The sequence below is a fragment of the Cetorhinus maximus genome, chromosome 13 (genome assembly GCF_964194155.1).
Source record: "Cetorhinus maximus chromosome 13, sCetMax3.hap1.1, whole genome shotgun sequence".
NCBI classification, from domain to species: Eukaryota; Metazoa; Chordata; class Chondrichthyes; order Lamniformes; family Cetorhinidae; genus Cetorhinus; species Cetorhinus maximus.
Genome location: NC_135891.1, coordinates 43,179,961 through 43,199,954, shown reverse-complemented (window position 1 = coordinate 43,199,954; position 19,994 = coordinate 43,179,961). Strand labels below are relative to the sequence as shown.

General features: G+C 46.5%; 1 long non-coding RNA gene and 1 pseudogene across 1 annotated transcript in view; one reads left to right on the top strand and one right to left on the bottom strand.

The window, feature by feature from the left end:
* LOC144688584 (uncharacterized) overlaps positions 1–19,994 on the top strand; it is a 256,591-nt gene that overhangs the window by 122,713 nt on the left and 113,884 nt on the right. The window lies entirely within an intron of this gene.
* Positions 1,114–1,723, bottom strand: LOC144689186 (NADH dehydrogenase [ubiquinone] 1 alpha subcomplex assembly factor 3 pseudogene; annotated as a pseudogene).

Genomic DNA, 19,994 nt, shown 5'->3' with positions numbered 1-19,994 from the left:
ACTCGCTGGAAATGTTAATTGTTTACATGCGTGCAGTAATATACAATTGACCTTTTCAATCTGATCTGGAAACCATTTAAACATTTTGGATTACATTTATCCATGGCAGAGCAGGGTTCCAGCCATGTGATCCAAAGGCAATTGAGACGGTTCAAAAATAAAAACTGATGCATGCTTGCAACTGTACCTTGTGCTCCATCTCCATTCCATTGAGGTAACACCAAGTCTATGTTGTCTGCATATTTAAATTTAGTGTCACCATCAAGGCTGTCATTTTATTGCCCACCCCATTTGCCCTTGAGAAGGCAGTGGTGGGCCTGCTTCATTCAATGCAGAATTGTGAATTAAGATGAACACAGTGCAATCATCAGGGAAAAGCCCCAGTTCTGAACATATGATGGAGCGAAGGCCATTGATGAAGTAGCTGAAGATAATTGTGCCTTGGATGTTGCCCTGAGAAACTTAGAATTATATAAGATATATGGCACAGAAACAGACCATTTAGCCCAACCAGTCCGTGCAAAGCATTTGCGCTGCACCTGAGCCTCCTTCCATCTTCCCTCATCCAACTCTATCTTCTTAGCCTTGTCTACTCTTCTCCCTCTTTTACTTGTCTAGCTTCCACCTAAATGCATCTATACTATTTGTTTCAACCAGTCCCTGTGGTAACGAGTTCCACATTCTCGTCACTCCTACAGTGATATCCTGACATTCTTCTTTTGTGCCAGTTGGGACTCCAGCCACTGAAGAATTTTTCCCTTGAAGCCCATTGACTTAACTTTTACTGGGGCTTCTTGGTTCCATATTCAGTCAATTGCTGGTTTGATGTCAAGAGCAGTCACTCTCACCTCACCTCAGGATTTCAGCTATTGGACCTATATTTGTAGAATGGCTGTAATGAGGTTTGAAGCTGAGCAGTTCTGCTGGAACCCAAACTGAGATTGGTGAGCAGGTAATTGCTGAGTAAGTGTTACTTGATAACACTATTCACAACAGCAGATAAATGAAAGAAAGGTCTATTTGTATTTATGTACAGCAAGGTCCCACAAACAGCAATGAGATCATGACCAAATAATGCATTTTAGTAATGTTGGTTGAAGGATTAATTTTTTTTTGACACAAACACAGTTTAATTACTCTGTACAATTGGAGAAAGGTTCCTCAAACACTACTGCGAGTTACTCCAGCTCTGTGGAGAGTTAGTGAGGTGGGATCAGTGCAGCTGCTGTGCATCTTTTCTCACTCATTAGGAAGTTAAAGGTTGCACAGGGGTTTGGCGTATCCTGTAACTCCACAGCGATCCCCTTGCTCTTCATTAACATCAACAGTTTGGGGCCCAGTCTTTGGATTCGATCATCGATACCCAAAACCAGAACCTTTATTTTAGGCTCCAGTATGTAACAGAGCAAGACTGTCCTCACTGATGTCTTTGTAACTTCCAACATTAGTTCCCATCCATAGTGAAGCCCTGCTTGCTGTAGTCATTCATGAACATGATATAGTGCGATTCTCACTCCAGAGTGTTCATTCTGGTGCGCTGGTACAGCTCATCGTCTGAGGGTGTCATCTTATAACCCCGACAGGGCTGCCTGTCCCTGGCCGGTCCCCGGGCTGCCCACAGCCGGAGCCGGGACTCGAACCCCCGACTCAGCGAGGCTGCCATGGCCATGATACAAGGAAAATTCCACTACTCTTCTTTGAAATGTGACATGGGATCTTTTATGTCCAAGTGAGAGGGCACACTTATTGTCTCCTCTGTAGGATGACACTTCTTACAGGGCAGGATTTAGTCCTTGTCAGGCGGGCCCATGGATGAAGTTTCACAAAAAATGCAAAGGCCGCCTAGCCTTTTTGCCATAAGGTTGGACGGGCAGCGAAAAATTTAAATCAATTGGATTGTTAATGGCCTTAATAGGCCTTTAAATTGTTGGCGAGTGCACTGCCAACTCCTGTGAGTGCCCGCCGACCAAAATATCACGCGTCATTTTACGCTCAAGCAGGTCGGCTGCACACCTGCCCGCTCAGCAAAAAATCCTGACCATAGTGTTGTTTTCCTTCAGCCTAGTATCTTAGGTCTCTGGAGCCACTTGAATCAACAATCTTCTGACTCAAACGTCAGAGAACTATCACTGAGCCACAATTGATTGGTTGGATTAGTTCTCCTTTTTTTGTTGACGGAGCATACCTGGACAATTTTCCACATTGTCGGGTAGATGTCAGTGTTGTAGCTGTACTGGAACAGTTTACCTAAGGATGCGGCTAGTTCTGGAATGCAGCTCTTCAGCACTACAGCTGGGATATTGTTAGCCAGTAACAGCGTATATTACTGTGCATAGAATAGATTTGTTCAAGTGAATTAAAGCCTATGATCTAATACATGCACAAACTGCTCAAGCTTCACTTTTGTATATAGTTACAGAGCAGCACTTCTGTCCTACTGGCAGGCCCTGTTGTTCCTGTCAGAACTAGCTGTACAGGCAATTAAAAAGAACCATAACAGAGGCATGCAGGTACAGACACACAAAGCACGTCTATATTGTTATGTGTTAACTTTAAAAACACGTAGCTCAAAGGAAGTTCTAAGGCAAGCATAATTTGGGATTTCAAAATTGCGGAATCTTTGTTGAGATATGTTCTGATGTCATCTGATTCCCCTAAGAAATGCTTCAGCCTTGTAATTGCCTCCTGAATCTTCTATATAACATACTTATATGAAAATTTTAATTTCTTCTGAAAATCAGAAGGACGCTATTTAAGTGTGCTGCTTTCTGAAATTATACCCCCACTGTTGTCAGTGAGAAGAAACATATTGAAGCCAATTTTCTCCTCCTGAGGTAGCAGCACAAATTTTGGCAGAAGGTCTGGCACTAATGTGCCTGACAACCCCCAAGTGAAAAAATACTCAACTCCTATCTGCTTCTGTGTAATTAAAAACAAATATTTAAATAAGATGTTAAAGGAGAACAATGGTCTACATCAGCTTACTTTTCAATCTAAAATATTTCCCAGGAAGGATGCTGATCCCTTGTCAGCATAATGGGCAACAAGCAAAAATGGCATATGTTTGAAAAATGGAGATTTGTATTTAATTTAAACACATTTGCTTTTATTGTTTTAAGCCTTGTCTTGTGATGTGGCAGTATCAGAGCATTGCTGACCCTGTAAATTAATGAGTGTAAACCATACCAATCTATTCTAAATGTGGTTTGAAAGTTCACATCTCTACTGTTTGGTTTGAGCATGGCTTTACATGAATTTCTAACAAATATAAACCAGTACTATCTTTGGAAGCAAGGTACATTTTCTCATTGATTGTTCTGTTCATATTTGCAGTGCATGCATGTGTACTTCAACATTGTTGCATGTTGGGTGGTAAAGTGAAAGGTAAGCATGAACATGTATCTTTTGATCATTGTGAATACTTCTTGGAACATGGAATGGCGGTATATGTTGGTTGAGTAAATATATACATGAGAAGTACATTTATCTGTATTGTGTGAGTGTGTTTAAGATGTTTTCCACTAAAGTTAGAGCAAATGGCTAAATACAGTCGCTGTGGCCACACTTGCAGCTTTTTTTAAATCGTTTGTGGGATGTGGGCGCTGCTGGCTAGGCCAGCATTTATTGCCCATCCCTAATTGCCTTTGTTCAGAGGGCATTTTTAAGGGCCAACCACATTTCATATAGGCCAAACCAGGTGCTACTCAGCTTTCTATTAGATAACACTGCATTAAGCCCCACAGTCCAGAAAATACTTGGTTTTATCCCCGATTAAGGACCTTTAAAGTCAGTTCTTATTGCTGATTTAAAAACCCAATTTTTTCAGGTGTCTTTTGTTTTTAGAAAAAATAGAAGAAAAAAATTAAATCCCAAAATCAGAGTAAATCGGGGAAAAGCAGTTTTTATTTTGAACATCACTAAATCTCAAGAAAACAAGCAAGGGACAAAGAAGCCCCAGAGACTGCTATTCATAAATATTTTCTTTAACTTTTCTACCTGTCTTTAAGGTTGAACAAGGTCCCTCTTTGTTAAATCCATGGCCATTTCATACACCTCATGCGTTGGTCAACTTTTCGTTGGTCATTTTTCAGCTGATGGTGATCAAAAAGCACATCTTGCTTCTACCTTCCATTGCTACACTGCAGCTTAAACAGTAAGGCAGACGCTTGTTAAATTGACTTTACGTATCATGGTCAGTAATATCAGCAAGGGAACTTACCCAAGTTGCCGTTTCTTCCCGAATTTAGCACTGAAGTCAGTCAGCGGTGCACTGCCATTGTACAAGTTACATTGTTGTACATGTTACCTGGATATATTATCACACAACTCACATCATAATGTTACCATTGCGATGCATGCGCATCTCAGGATCAACAGGAACAGGAGAAATCTGGGATTTGAAAGGGAAAAAGTGGACACCAATTATTTTTTATAGAACCCCCAACATAGAAAAAAATCAGGAATTTATTGGTGGTAATCAATTAACAAAAATCTATTTGAGATAGCTGTTCTAAGCCAAGCATTATACCTGGTCTCAAAGGGCAGAATTTTCCAGCCCCACCCGCCGCCAGGATCGGCCGGTCCCGCTGAAAGTCAATGGACTTTTGGCTGGGTCACCGGACCTCCCACAGCGGGTCCCGCCACGAAGGGGCCGGAAAACCCCAGCCATAGCTTTTAGCCCTGATTAGTGATTTTTGCTAGAAATTGTGGGCAGAATTTTCCATAAATGAGACTATCATGAAGGACAAGGGCAGCAGATAGATGGGAACACCACCACCTGGAAGTTCCCCTCCAAGTCACTCACCACCCTGACTTGGAAATATATCGCCGTTCCTTCACTGTCGCTGGGTCAAAATCCTGGACCTCCCTTCCTAACAGCGCTGTGGGTGTACCTGCACCACATGGGCTGTAGCGGTTCAAGAAAGCAGCTCACCCACCACCTTCTCAAGGGCAACTAGGGATGGGCAATGAACGTCGGCCTAGCCAGCGAAGCCCACATCCTGTGAATGAATCTAAAAAAACTGTCTACACCTGCTAGCGTCAAGTGTGTTTGGGGGCATGAGCCGGCGAGAAAGCCAAGAATCGGTTTCGCAACGTCATGAAACCAGTTTGCATCAGACGTCGGGAACCTCATCGTAATACATCAGCATATCATTATAAGGCTAGCCTGCCGGAATCATCCCCCACCCCGCTGGATCGCTGGCCCATGTCAGCGTGATTGCACATTGACGTGTTTCACAACAGCTCATAAAAGGCGTGCACTTGGCGGGCTGCACTTTGAAGGGAACTCAGAGGTGAGTGCACAGTAATGTTGTGGAGCGCTCGCACGGGACGCCTGTTGAAATTCAAGGTTGAGGTGCGTTGGGTCGGGGGGGTGGGGGGGCAAAGACTGCCCTGCAGTTGAGGTGACTTTGGGAGGGGGTGGGAGCAAAGGGCTGCCCTGCGGTTGAAAGTAGTGCACAAGCATGTGCAGGGTCGGGGGGTGGGGTTGGGCGAGGGAAGCAGCCACACTTTAGGGACACCTTCCTCTGCAGCTGAGACAGTTCAGGCGCAGCCACATTGATATGATGGAGTTGGGCGTCTAGCTTATCTCGAGCAACTTGAACAACACAGAGGCATCAAAGTGCCACCAAATGCTCCAAAGCTTTTGACCTCTTGAGCATAGGCTGCAAACTAATGAGCATTTTAGTGGGCTGCAGAACAGTTGGATGACTGGACATATTGTACAATCTCCTTGCTAAAGCTGGTCATGGAGCAGTCACTGGTGGAGGCATTCGCAGCCCCTTGCAATGTCCACATCCTAGTTTGGACCAGTCTCCCCCATTGTTCAAATTAACAGTGCGGTCTTGCAATGCGGGTTAGGGGAGTGCCTGTGCCTGAGCTGAGAGCACAGCATGCAGTCCAGTGGGCAAAGCTTCCGCCAATCAGTCAGCTGGAGTGGGGCAGAGGAAGGTGGGGTCTCAGTCATCCATGCAGTGCGCTAAACTCTGGCCATCCAAGTGGCGGCCAGCACTCTCTGGGATGCATTAAGGAGCCTTCAAACTTAACCAAGATAGGTTCTTAGTATACCATACTAACTCACACGTCTCTCTCTCTTTCATCCTGCAGGAGAAGTGCATCAGGATCATGGAGACTGGTGAACTAGCTGTATGCCTCGTGGCTTACAGAGAGTGAAGACGATGGCGAAGAGAGCAGCTGGGGCACCTGGCTGCGCAGAGGGTGGAGCAGCACTCTCAGGAAGAAGGGCTGGCTGGGACTCCCGCACACGCCACCGAAGAGCCACAGCGAGCTGTTGTTGATCGGCGCCTAGTAGACCCAGAGTCTATAGGTGCTGCTTTTAATTCCTGCAGATGACCAAGAACCAGTGTCACTGAAGACTGCACATGTCCAGGGATCTAGTAGGTCACATCTGCCACCTGCTGCAGGATTTGGCGCCACGGGGACATGGAGGGCATCCACTGCCAGTGGATGTGAAAGTGACCATGGTGCTCAATTTCTATTCCAGTGGCTCCTTTCAGGGCTCCACAGGTGACCTCTGTGGGATCTCACAAGCCTCTACCCACAAATGCATCCAATAGATCAGGGGTGCCATCTTCGCGAGGGCACACAACTTTGTGCATTTCGCCCGGGACCAGGACAGCTAGGATGCAAGGGCGATTGGATTTGCCCGGATCTCGGGTTTCCCGCAGGTGCAGGGTGCCATCGACTTCACTCACATGGAGCTCAGATCTCTGTCGCAACACGTGGTCAATTATATCAACCGCAAGGGCTTCCATTCGCTGAAATAGCAGCTGGTGTGTGACCACCACAAACGCATCCTGCAGGTCTGCACATGGTTTCCAGGGAGTGTCCATGACTCCCACATTCTCAGTCGGTCACAGATCCCTGACATCTTCCAGGGTCCACAGAGGCTGCAGGGTTGGCTCCTCGGGGACAAGGGCTACCTGTAAAGTACATGGTTGTTGACACCCGTGCGGCGGCCTCAGATTGCAGCAGAGTGAAGCTATAATGAGGTTCATGCTGCAACTCGCAACTTGGTGGAGCAGACCATCGGGATGCTGAAAGTGAGGTTCCGGTGCCTGGACCAGTCTGGTGGAGCCCTGCAATACAGTCCACAGAGGGTGTCACGCATCGTCATCACATGCTGCTCCCTTTACAACCTCATGCTGCAACAGTGGGGGAGGGCCTGGCTGAGGAGGAGCTGGAGGTCTCCTCCAATGAGGATGATGTCAACGGGGATGAGGGTGAGGAGGTTCTCAAAGGCGATGAGACCCTCGTCCTGGCCAGATGAGGCAGGCACGCTTTGGAGGCCCTCATAGCTGCTAGATTTGTGGAGGATGATGACGACATGCAGTGAGGAGACACCATAGATCCTCACATTGCATCTGTGAACGTTTGACTCCAGTCTGGCTTATGGCAGCGCGAATACCCTCTGTGAGAATGCTCCTGTCATGGAGACGCAGTGGAGGCCCTAATAGTCGCACGATTGCAGGAGGATGATGACATTATGCAGTGAAGACACTCCATAAATCTTCACATATCCTCTGAGAACGTCTGTCTTCTATCTTGCCGAGGGCAGCTCGCTTGCGCTCTGTGATCAGGGTCATGCCATAGAGACGCAGCCATGAAACTTTTAAAGCATCTGATCCTTTGTCTGCCTTCAGCACCTGACCCCTTCAGGAGCACAGCATCACCGGTCACAGATGCTGAAGAGGTTGGGGGCCAGTCCCACCTTAAAGGTGCTGAGAGAACACAGAAAGAATGACAGGACTCTGTGACACCTGCCCACTACATTCTGGCAGCAATGACAAACAACATCGAGGTGCAGGCATCAGTAACGTTTCCAGGAGTTTGAGGCCGAACCATCACTTTGGTCTGAAGGCTGCACAAAGCACAGGGAAGAGGCCCTGGACTGAGACACCTGCCTTTACCTTGTGCAGGAAACAAAGTTTGACATCTGACTGACAAGAACACTGCTCATCATAACAAAGAGCCACAGGCAAGGAGGTATTCTTGGGAAGTTATTTACAATAGTGAACATTATGTACGTGAATAACACCTGTGACCAGGCTGTACAACTACATCTTCTTTACCTTCCTAACCCTTCCACTACATCTTGGTGCTCCCAGGACATCCACAGCAGAGCTGGAGGCAGCCTGTTGACTGCTATGCCCTGTGTGATGACCTTGATGGGCTTCCTCTGGAGGGCTGAGACCTGAAGGGTCCCGGCCTGCTTTCGGGAACCCACTGTGTGGCAGTGGCACCCTCCTCGGCCTGTGGAGCTAGAGCTGCTGGTGTCACAGGAAGAGGTGATTTGGATGGGCCGGACACTCCCGGAGTCACCTGGATGGATGGCCCCGGAGCGTGCACCTGCTGATCCTCTTCCTTATGGGTGCCAGAGGACCCCATGCCTGACTCCTTGAGGAGAAGGGGTAGTTGGAGTGAGATCGGGCTGCCCCGCACCCCTCTCGCGTACATACTGTTGGAGGACAACTATGGCATCAGCAATGGAGTTGAGTCTGTGCAGCAGTGTAGGAGTGAAGTCCTGGACCATGGTCTCCATGGGGCCGCCATCCTAACAGTGTTGACTTGGTGCGTTGGCATGTCGGCGCTATCACCTTAGCCTGAAGGCGGACGGACTCTTCCATCATGCCTTGCAATCTGAGGAGTGCAGCAGACATTCCTTCCTGATGTTCCTGAGCTTGCCTTTGTAGCTCCAGCAACTGTGCCATGACCAAGTCCAGAGGCTCATCATCAGACTCGATCGCAGCAAATTTCCGGCCTCCAGCAATCCTAAAAGTGCCAGACACCGGGGAAGTCCCTGCAGCCACCTGCTGTGGATTAGAAAGTGCGATGTGCTCACCAGATTGTGATCCTGAGGCTACTCTAAAGCTAGGACCCGCCGAGGTGTGTGTCTCTGCGCTGGTGGAGGGTGTGGGTGAGCACTGTGACGGGACTACAAGGAGGGTGCCTTCAGTTTCCTCTTCAGAGGTTTCTTCAGGGCTTGATTGGAGGCCCTGGGTTGTGGACTCTGTCGGCTATTTGGCAGATGGGCCTGTGAAAGCGAGAAGAAATAAATAGTGCATAGCAGTGGCCTGTGAAACAGGACACATCACTCGTGGCATGGTTGTCTGATAGAACTTGCACCACTGGATCCTCACTTGGTAGAGCACTGCTGACCTCACCGTCAGCACAGGAATGGTCCAGGTCCTCAATGGCCAGCTGAATGGCTCTGTTTTCAAAGTCCGTGAGGACCTTGATTTCAGGCATTCCTCCATCGGTCTGCGGCCTCTCCCTCTTGTGTGCCAGCTTGTCTTGCATGAATAGAGATAGAGAGAGTGTAAGCAGGACACCTGCTAGGCCAGATGATAAGTATGCCTGGCCTGTGTGGGTGGTGAGTGGTCCCATGGATGGAATGAGGACAATGGAGTTGTGTATGAGAGAGTGAATGGTGATGTCCCTTGAACCAGCAGTGAGTGAGGGCCCTGTGGATGTGTGGTGGGTTTGTGAGGGTGTGAGTTGAGAGTGTGAGAAGAGTGACTTACCCTGGCAGAACGAAGAAGATCATTCATCCTCTTGTGGCACTGGGTGGCTGTCCTCTTTTGCAGGTCGTTGGCGCTGACCACCATTGCCACCACCTCCCAAGCCGGATTAGTGATGTTGCTGCGCAACCTGTAGCCAGAGCAGAGGTAGAGGACATCACGGCGAGCCTCCACTGCATCCAGAAGGCGTTCGAGGGGTGCATCATTGAATCCGGGGGCTGCAGTCTCCTTACCTTTCAAAGCCATGTCTTCTTTGCAGCAGCCATGGGCTTGAAGCACTGAGCGGTGTGCGCATGGTTGGACTTTAACTATGGCGCCCAGCGTGATGAAGTGGCGAGGTGATGGCGTGACGGGCACATGAGAGCCTGCCCGCCATGGAAACGGCGTGTCTCCCAGGAATGCATAATTAATACGGCGCGTTTGGGATGATATGGGTGAGAAGCTGCCATTGTGGTCAGCGGATAAAACATCGTTTTACCCGCCCACTACCGCACTTACTGCAAATCTGGGGCGATTCTGCCTTAAGTGCAGTGGCGGGTGGTTTTGGTGGCGCCTACTCCACTGTGCGTCATGATGGGAACTCGTACCCAATTCTGCACTTGGATCCTCATTAATTATGCAGAGGCACATCTTGGTCCGACTGTCCTGGAGGGTTGGGAGTTGATTTGTTTGGCCGCTGTCAGCTGGCGGGTTTGAAAGTCCGGACGCCATTTTTAAAGGCCAGTCCGACACACAATCTGACTCTCTCCAGCCCACCAGAGACGTCTGGCAGCCAGAAGAGAAGGCCGAGAGTCTGAAGAAGGTAGCACCCAGCTTCACGCAGCAGGCCTTCCACACCTTGATCAGAAGGGTGCAAGTGCAAAGGCACAAGCTCTATCCAGGATGGCTGCAGGGAGCATAACAGCCTTACCTCTCCGGCCTGGGAGGTTGTTACGGAGCAGGTCAGCGCGGCTGGCAACCGCGCCCAAAATGCCATCTAGTGCCAGAAGGGGATGAATGGTCTCATCCTCTCCACCAGGGCAAATCATCCTTGAACACCCTCCAATATCAAACTCTCATCATAGCATCATGCACTCAAACAGCCATTCTCTTCAGGGGCCTCACACAACTGTTAGCCGGGGATACATATCAACACTTGTTCTCTCACCGAGACTTTCACATCACCGCCAGCCCATCTATCATGTTGCTCACACTCCATCCTCTGGCCCTTCTGGGGAGGGCTCTCAACACACACAGGGGACATGCACCTCACCCAAACCCTGCTCTATCTCTTCTCATCACCTGCCTTTCTTTCTTCTTCATAAAGGCCAAGCTGGTGCACAACAGAAATGAAAAAGTGCAGGCTGGAGGAGAAGAGCCAACATCATTGTCCTCAGTGAGTTTGAGGAGGCTGCACCGAGCTGGCTGAGGAGGACAGGGATCGCCCCTGTGGGGAAGGGGAGATTGGCCTCTCCCACCAACCCAGGACGGATCACAGCTCCATCACCTCATCAAATCCTGACAATCACAGTGAGTCATATGCAGTCTTACCTAGCTCATGCTCATTAACTGAAAATCTCTTTTCTAGGCACCAGCAGATCGAGGCCCACAAACCATTCCAGCACCTCCAGTGTAAGCCCCCAGACTTCATCCGAAGAGAAAGCTCCAGAAGAACCGCCACGGCACTCACACGCACCCTCCACCAACTCAGAGACACACACGTTGGTGGGGCACAGGTGTAGATTAGCCTCAGCCTCACTTTCTGGGGAACACCTCACTGACACGTCCCCGCAGCAGTCAGAGGCAGGGACAGCTCAGGTCTCTGGCACTTGGAGGACTGCTGGAGACCAGCCACCCGCTCAGTCTAAGTCAGATGATGAGCCTCTGGAAGCGGCCGCCAAATCTATGCTGGAGATGCAGTGACAGATGGCGGAACATCAGGTAGAGATTTGACAGTCACTGAGCAGACTGGAGTGAACGATGGAGGAGTCCGGCCGTGTTCTGTCTGATGTCATGGCTCCGACATGCGAGCGTCTCGAGGTCACCATGGGAAGGCTGGCGATTACCATGGAGACCTTGGTCCAGCAGATCATGTCAGATTTGCGGTCGGCCCTGCACTCATTGGCTACACACCCTGATGGGCACCATCAAGATGTAGGCGACATGGGGACGAGGCACCTTGATCTCCCCCCAGGTGCACCATCTCCTGCAGGAGTCAGGGCAGGGCGCTCAGGCACCCACAGGGAGGATGAGTGTTAGCCGGACACCTCGGGATCCTCCGCTCAGGACGCCCCCTCTGCCTGTGACCCAATCCACTTCAGCTCCTCAGGCTGCTGAAGGCGTTTCTGCCCCTGAGCAGGTGACCCTTATCAGGCCAGGACTCTCCAGGCCTCGGGCCGCCAGAGGACGTCTACCAAGGTCATCACAGGCATCAGGATGTAGCAGTCAGCAGGCTGCCTTTACCTCCACTGTGGAGTCGGGGCTGCACACAGGCGTAGTGCGGGAGTTAGGAAAGTTACGAAAAATTGATGTCTTTTGGGTCACGGGTGTGCTAGACATGTAACTAAATTGCACTTTTGTTAATATATTTGATCGTTATGTGAATGTTCCTGTCAACTGAAGGTGTTGTGATTTTGTACTTTGGAATCCTCTTATTTCAAGGTTTAGCCTTCCTCCCACTCCGTGATTGTGTCCCACTGTGAGATTCACATTCTTGTGACGTCAACCTCAGTTGGAGACATCCTCCTTGGCTCCTAACTCCTCCACATCTGTCCCTGAGGGAGACATAAGAAGGTTATACTAAATCACCTCTGTCAGCAGCTGCTGCTGCTGGAGAAGGATTTCCAATCTCACAATCACCCACTCCCTCCGGCACTGCCATACCAGCCACGTAAGGAGCTGCCTCCTCCATAAGCGTCAGGATGGTCAGTTGTAGAAAGAGGGTGAGAGTTAGGATCATCATGCCCTTCTTCACTACTTCCAGCTACACCACCACATGTGATACTACTATCTTCGGCATGGCCTCCTGCACTCTCTGTGGCAATGTGAGCTTTGACCATGGCTCTGTCATGTTCCTGGAGATGTATGATTTGACTATTCAGAAGGCCTATGCAGCCTCAGGCCACTCATCTCATGTATGCTTAAGACTGCAGATCTGGAGGCCTATATTCTGGACGTAGTATTGCACTCATCTTGGCAGTCTGCATTTATGGCACTATATCCGGGACTTCCCCACCATGCTGTGGGCAATCCCATCCTCTGCCATCTCCAGCAATTCTTGGTCTGGCTTGCTGGCCTTCTCCTGCTGCTCTCTGAGAATAGAAGGGCGCAAAGCGATGCCATCGCCTTCAAAAAAGGCATCGCTAAATCAGGTAGCTATCCTTGAATGGTCCACTAAACCGTTAACCACAATAATGACGGCTCATTCGTCTTGAAATCACACCCAACTTGCTGTTCTCCCGCCTACTCCCCATTTCCGATCCCCCTAATTTGTCGGCGACTGTACACCCTAGTCTCTAAGTTGTTTTATTCTTTCATGGGACATGGGTGTCATAGGCAAGGTTAGCATTTGTCGCCCATCCCCAATTGCCCTTGGACTGAACAGTTTGCTAGGCCATTTCAGAGGTAACTTAAGAATCAACCACATTGCTGTGGGTCTGGAATCACATTTAAGGTCAGATCAGGTAAGGATGGCAGGTTTCCTTTCCTAAAGGGCATTAGTGAACCAGATGAAGTTTTTTTACAACAGTTGATGATAGTTGTCATAGTCAGCATTGCTAAGGCCAGCTTTATATTCCAGATTTATTAATTTAATTCAAAATTCCACAAGCTGCTATAGTGGGATTTGAAATCATGTCCCCAGCGCTGGGTTACATTACGGCTATGCCACCATCTCCCCTGAATTGGCCTGTTCATTAAAATTTGAGTTGGGCATTAGACACTGATGCGATGCAGGATTATGCCCCGGAAATACTCTCGACATTGGCTTCCTGAACCCAGAACAACAATTCAGCCTTTGAGGCCCGAACTGAGACTTGAAACATGGGTACTTGGTGATGTACCTGAAGGCTAGCTGCACCACTTTAAGTGTATTCTCACACAAGTTAGAGCCCTCAGGAAAGGAGGGAAATTCATTTTTAAAGTATATTTCTAATGTTTCCTTGTAGAAAAACTATTCCATAAATTTAGCAGGGTTTTATCTGGGACATGTATTAACATAGAACCCTGTAAGCATATTAAAGAAATCATGGTATTATTTAATCAGAATTTTATTGCAAAAGTTTAATAGGGTTCACCCAACATTCCTGCATTCATATGTTGGTTCTTTTATTTGACGTACCTACACTGTAAAATTGAATCATTCCCGACCAACCCAATTTTTGACCGAACACACCATAGTGCAATAATTTATCTTCTGACAGGCTGAAGCGTGTTCATTCTCATTTGCATTTTGAGCAGGCAGGTGCAGCAATTCTTGATTTGTCCTAAAGCATTACTCACAGATCTGAAGTGTCTAAACAGCCCTGAAAGAGAACACCTGCTGGCGAACCCACCCTTGCTAGGCTGTACCTGCTGCACATATTTGCATTGTTATTAATTGAGATGGCTTCAAGGCAACTATGTCATACGTGGCAAAACAACTCTCAATTGTCTTATTGCACTTTAAAGTGGCGTCTTGCTCGGTTTGAAACAAATCACATTCTCGGAGCCAAAAACATGCCTCAACCCAGCTTCCGAAGCATGGAATTTACAATATTTACTAAGCTCCAACATGCCTCTACGAGTCATATTTTTGATGTTTGGAGGATGTTACACGTAATAGAATACAAGACTCAGCCTGCAAATAACGAAGGCTTCTTTTAGTTGAGGGTTGATAAGAATTTTAAAAGTTTTCAAAAAATGTTGTGCTTAGTGGCCACAAAAAAGTTAATTTTTCTTACTAACAATCATTTATTTTAAATGGATTAATTCCTCCTTTAAAATAACATTCAAAGGAATGTCAGAGCATGTTAAACTTTTGTCTGCTAATGTTCCCAACAATAATACTTATCCTCATATATTTTCTTTTTAAGGGAGTGTGGGGGCAGAGAGTAGGTTCCACTGTGTAGAAAGTGTTGCAACATTATAAATTTAGAAATAATATGATTTTGGTATGGTTAGCACACAGATGGATCTTCTCCTTGAAATTTCATATGACTTGAACTTAATGGACCTGCCACTTTAGCAGGGAGAAATTTAAGGAGTTTGCATTATTTTCTCCAGCAATAACATTTTTCCAGTCAACTTAGGAATATTAATTTGGCATAAACTTCCAAGATATGTTGAATTTAGATGTGATTCCTAGAGCCCATAATTTATTGTTACATCTATTTTGAGAATTCTAATAACTAAACAATACTAATTTGCTTTTTTATAGTGTCCCTAATTCAGAAAACTTCCCAAGGTGTGTTACAATTAGGGAAAGTCAAAAGGCAAAATGAATAAAAGGGGGGTGCTGAGGTATGGTGGCAGAGCTCAGAGAAACAACCAAAAGTTTGGGTGATAAGGTTGGCTTCAAAACTAGAGAGAGGAACTTCAAGGCAGCTGAAGAATAATAGGACAAAGAGAGAGGATAGAATCTACAAAGGGCTAGCACCAGAGGACCAATAGATGCAAAAGAATCAGACTGGAGATTGTACATCTTTAGAGTGGGGCAAGGTCATGGAATGATTTAAAGATGAAGGTCCAAATTCAATGCACTGAGAGATGGGGAATAAATGTAGGAAGTCAGGAAAGATGGGGGCTAATGGGCAACTGACACTTCATGTAAGTGTGGTGGCCTTTGACCCAGAAGCAGTAACAGAAAAGAAAATTTGCAATTACTTTAAGATGTTTGGGGAATCAAACTGAGACTACAATGTGACAGGGAGGAAGTGCACACCTTTTTTTTATTCATTCATGGGATGTGGGCTTTTCAGGCTGAGCCAGCATTTATTGCCCATCTCTAGTTGCCCTTGAGAAGGTAGTGGTGAGCTGCCTTCTTGAACCGCTGCAGTCCTGTGGTGTAGGTACACCTATCACAGCTGAACATTTAAAGCAAACGCGTTAATATTCTCCCCCCTTCCCCCACAATGGAAGTGTGCTGCCTGCCATATTGGTAAAGGCCAAAAGATTGTTGTGTAGAGTCCTCACCTCAAACAGGTGTTAGACCCTTTGCAGATGTAAATAAAAGGTCCAATACCTGTTTGGGATCCATTTGTTCGGACACAACCAACAAGGTTAGTGCTGAACATGGAGCCGGGAGGAGCTGAGCATTTAAACCCAATTTATCATTGTCCCTTTACCGCAGTCATCACTACTGCCGATCACTACTACCTACCAATCCAATTGACCCTCATTTTCTGATTGCCCCACTTTCTGGTCCATTTTAACCACTTACCTGAGGGCCATTGTTGGCATTGCCTTGGCCCAGGCTTCCATTCCGCTTCGCTGGCAAGCTGCCTGAATCTGGGCGCACTTGAACTTCCTGGCCATTTATAATTCCGTAGGATATTAGTATTTGCCTAAGTTATAAGGAACAGCAAACGCAAGTCATACTTTCAGATCTGCCTTGATCTTTAGCTCGGAGAAAAATTATGTATTCCTTGTGAATACACACACATATACTCACTCAGCCCTCTGATTGTTACCTGAATGGCAATACATTCCCAATGAGCAGATGGGACAAATGATCTCTTCATCAACACTAAAAAGATTTTAAAATTACAATTTTGTAACATTGGCTGTTGTACTTTAGATCGTGAGAAGCTATCTTGAGTAGGGAGTCTTGCACCACTTGTCGAAATTTGATACCGCAACTTTGTTAAACTGCATAGTTTGTTTTGATGCAAAGCCAAAGTCACTTTGCATCGGCACAGAATATGTAGCATAACTAGGTTGGTAAAGCTTGTTTATAATTGCTACAAATGAAATAATAAATTCTGCACATGAGAAAACTATTTGGAAACATGGCTTTTACAGAATTAAGATGGCACTATGGTAACAGCTGCAGGCGCTAATGTTTCATGTACGCTTACACAATGGAGATTAGGTGTATGTCTGTGTATTAGAATGTCACATGAAACGAAGAGGCTTGCAGTCTGCAGTGATTATAGCCTCAAGCAAGGATTTTGTAAGCGAAGCAGATAACTGCAGACAGGGCAGAGGTATGCTTTCGGACACCTGTCTGGCACGTTCCAAAGGGAAGGGATATGGATTTATGTGGCAGGTTTGCACACGTCAAGATGAAGCCCTGGATGTTATCACATTACTTTAATTTTACTGAATATCCTTGTAATGATCAAACGATGCACGTTTTTTTATCATGAAGGATCGGCTATCTGTAAATACCTGATTAAGAGTTTTATGAGACCCAAACAGATACAACTGCTTAACATTTCTGCTGCCTCTATTTGATCTAAAATAAAATTGAATTCATTACTAGTTTTTTTATCTGAAATACTACGATCACCATCAAATATTCCACTTTCTACTTGTATTTATATAGCACTTTTAATGTAAGAGGAGCATTATAAACAAAATTTGACACCAAGCTATATAAAGAGATGTTAGGGCAAATGGCTAAAAGCTTGGTCACATAGCTAGGTTTTAAGGAGTGCCTTAAAAGCGGACAGAGAGATAGAGAGGTGGAGTGATTTAAGGAGGGAATTCCAGTGCTTAGGGCTTAGGCAGCTGTGGGCACAACCACCAATGGGGGTGCATTAAATTTGGCAGTGCTCAAGTTGCCAAAATTTGAGGAGACAGATGTTTTGAAGTATTCTGGGGCTGGAGCAGGTTACAGAGATAGGGAGGGATGAGGTAATGGAAGGGTTTGAAGACAAGGATGGGAATTTTAAATCAAGGCATTGTCTAACTGGAAACTGATATGAGTCAGCAAGCACAGGATGGTAGCATAATGGGACTTTGTGTGATTAAGGGCATGAGCAGCAAGGTTTTGGATAACCTCAAGTTTTTATGGTAGGTAGAATGTGGGAAGCTGGCCAGGACTGCATTGGAATAGTCAAGTCTAGAGCTAACAAAGGCGTGGATGAAGGCTTCAGCAGCAGATGAGCTAAGCCAGGGGCTGAGTCAGACAATGTTATGGATGTGGAAAAGGCTGGAGGAAGGGTGGTACGGTTCAGTTTTCACAAGTGATACCGTTGAGGCTGATAAACCGTTGAAACTCAGCACTCATAAATGCCGTGACATTATCAGAAACAACTACTTCTGGTAGTTCCTGAATGGCAAAATAATGACGTAGTTTCTAAATTATAACAGCCGACGTTGGTGACTTCACCTCTTATGCGTCCAACCATACTGAATGGACATCGACAATGAGCAGAAACATTGTTCTCAGGAAAGGTCCAATTTAGTCAATGTGCAACCACCACCTAGGGTCTACCTGGCCACTCCCATGGGTGTTACGGAGCTGTCACTGGCTACTTTTGCAGTTGCTGACCTTGCACACAGTGCTTTACTAAACTCGATATTTCGCCATCCATCCCAGGCCACAGCAGATAGCAGCGTGCTATGGTCTTCACAGTGACCCGGTGACCCAAATAAATTTCCTCCCTCACTTTTTTTTAAGATGTAGTCCAGCTTGCAAGAAATGTTTTAAGACTTCTTCTAAGTTTGCCGAATACTCTTTTTCAGTGAATCCTGTCACCAATACATCATCTAAATAGACTACAGCCTGGGGAAGTCCCTGCAGTAAGCTTTCCATTGTTCTCTGAAAGATGGCACAAGCTGAGGAGACACTGAAAGGCAATCATGCATATTGGTGCAACCCTTTGTGGGTATTAATTGTGACAAATTCCCGGGAGGCATTAACCAACTCTAGTTGTTGATAAGCATGACTCATGTCAAGCTTTGTGTACATTGTCCCTCCTGCCAGCTTGGCATACAGGTCTTCAATTTTTGGAATGGGGTGCCTGTCCAGTTTGGCTACTTTATTAACCGTCAGTTTGTAGTCCCCACAAATTCAGACGCTTTGGTCGGGTTTAAGGACGGGGACTATGGGTGCTGCCTACTCTGGAAACTGCACAGCTTGTATAATCCCCAGTTTCTCTAGCCTGTTCAGCTCAGTGTTGACTTTTTCCTCACAGCGCAGATGGCACCAGTCTCGCCTTCATGAAGCAAGGGGTTGTTTCCGGATCCATATAAATCTTGGCTTGCAGGCCCTGGATTTTTCCCAGTTCGTCCTGGAAGACGGTGACATGCCTTTTGAGTAGCTCTGGTAGCCCACTTGCTCTCATCTGAAAGATTTCAGACCATTCTAACTTAGTCTCCTTTAACCAAGTTTGCCCCAGGAGGCTTGGCCCTTCACCTGCTAGCACCATCAAGGGTAGCTGTGCTGATTGGCATCCATATTTTTTTTAGAGAGATGCCACTCATACTGATGCTGACTGGTACCCGGGACTGCTGGGACAGCTCAGGAGCACCAGGAAGGTCAGCGCCACCATCACCATCAGTGTGAAGGTTAAACTGCGAAATCAGGTTGTTCGGCTTCCATAATGGGCAGTTGCTCTGCTTCTGCCTTTTATTTAAATGTATTCACCTGTGTAAGTTTTTAGCTTGGCCGCTGTTTGTTCCAAACTTAGTTGATGTTCACCGTCATTCAAATATCTGAAAGTATGTTCCCCAATTACTGTAGTGGAAGCTCCTGTGTCTGCTTCCATTTTAACAGGTTTGCCATTTACTTTCACTGCGACAAATATTGGTTCTGTCTTTCCAACTTTCAGATTAAACAATGAGTAAATGTCTGAATTTGTTGTTTCAGGCTCTTCTACATTGTAGATTTCATTGGGCTTCTTCTTTTGTTTACAAGCCTGCTTGAATCTTTCCTTGCACTGCCTCATCATATGACCATTTCTATGATAATGCTAGTATTCAATTTTTTTAAGCTTCCAATCACTAAAAGACTGCTTGTTTCCACCTCCATTAAAATTATTCCTCAATTTCACTGTTGTTATTTTCCTTTATTCTTCGGCTAGTGGGCCCTGTTTTCCCGCTTCTTGGCAGAGTCTTGCTTTTTTGCACCACTTTTGGCTGATGTTTCATGCCCCATGTGGAGGATGGCGCCATTTTGCGTACCCTGTATTGCTTTTGAATCTCCTACTGTACTTTCCATGGCCAGCGCTATCTCTACTGCCTTCTTGAAATCCAGATTCACTATGGACAATAATCTTTTCTGAATAGTGTCCTCTTTTACACCACACACTAAACGATCTCTGAGCATGTCATTCAGAGTCATACCGAATTCACGATGTTCCATTAGCTGCTTCAAATTTGCCATGTAGCAAGCAATTGTTTCACCCAGGCCTCTATTTCATGAATTAAACCTAAACCTATCCATTGTGACTGAGGGCTTGGGTTGAAAGTGACCCTTCATGAGGTCCATGAATTAATTTAAATTTTTTGAATCTGGGGCACTGGGTGCCATCAAACTTCAAATCA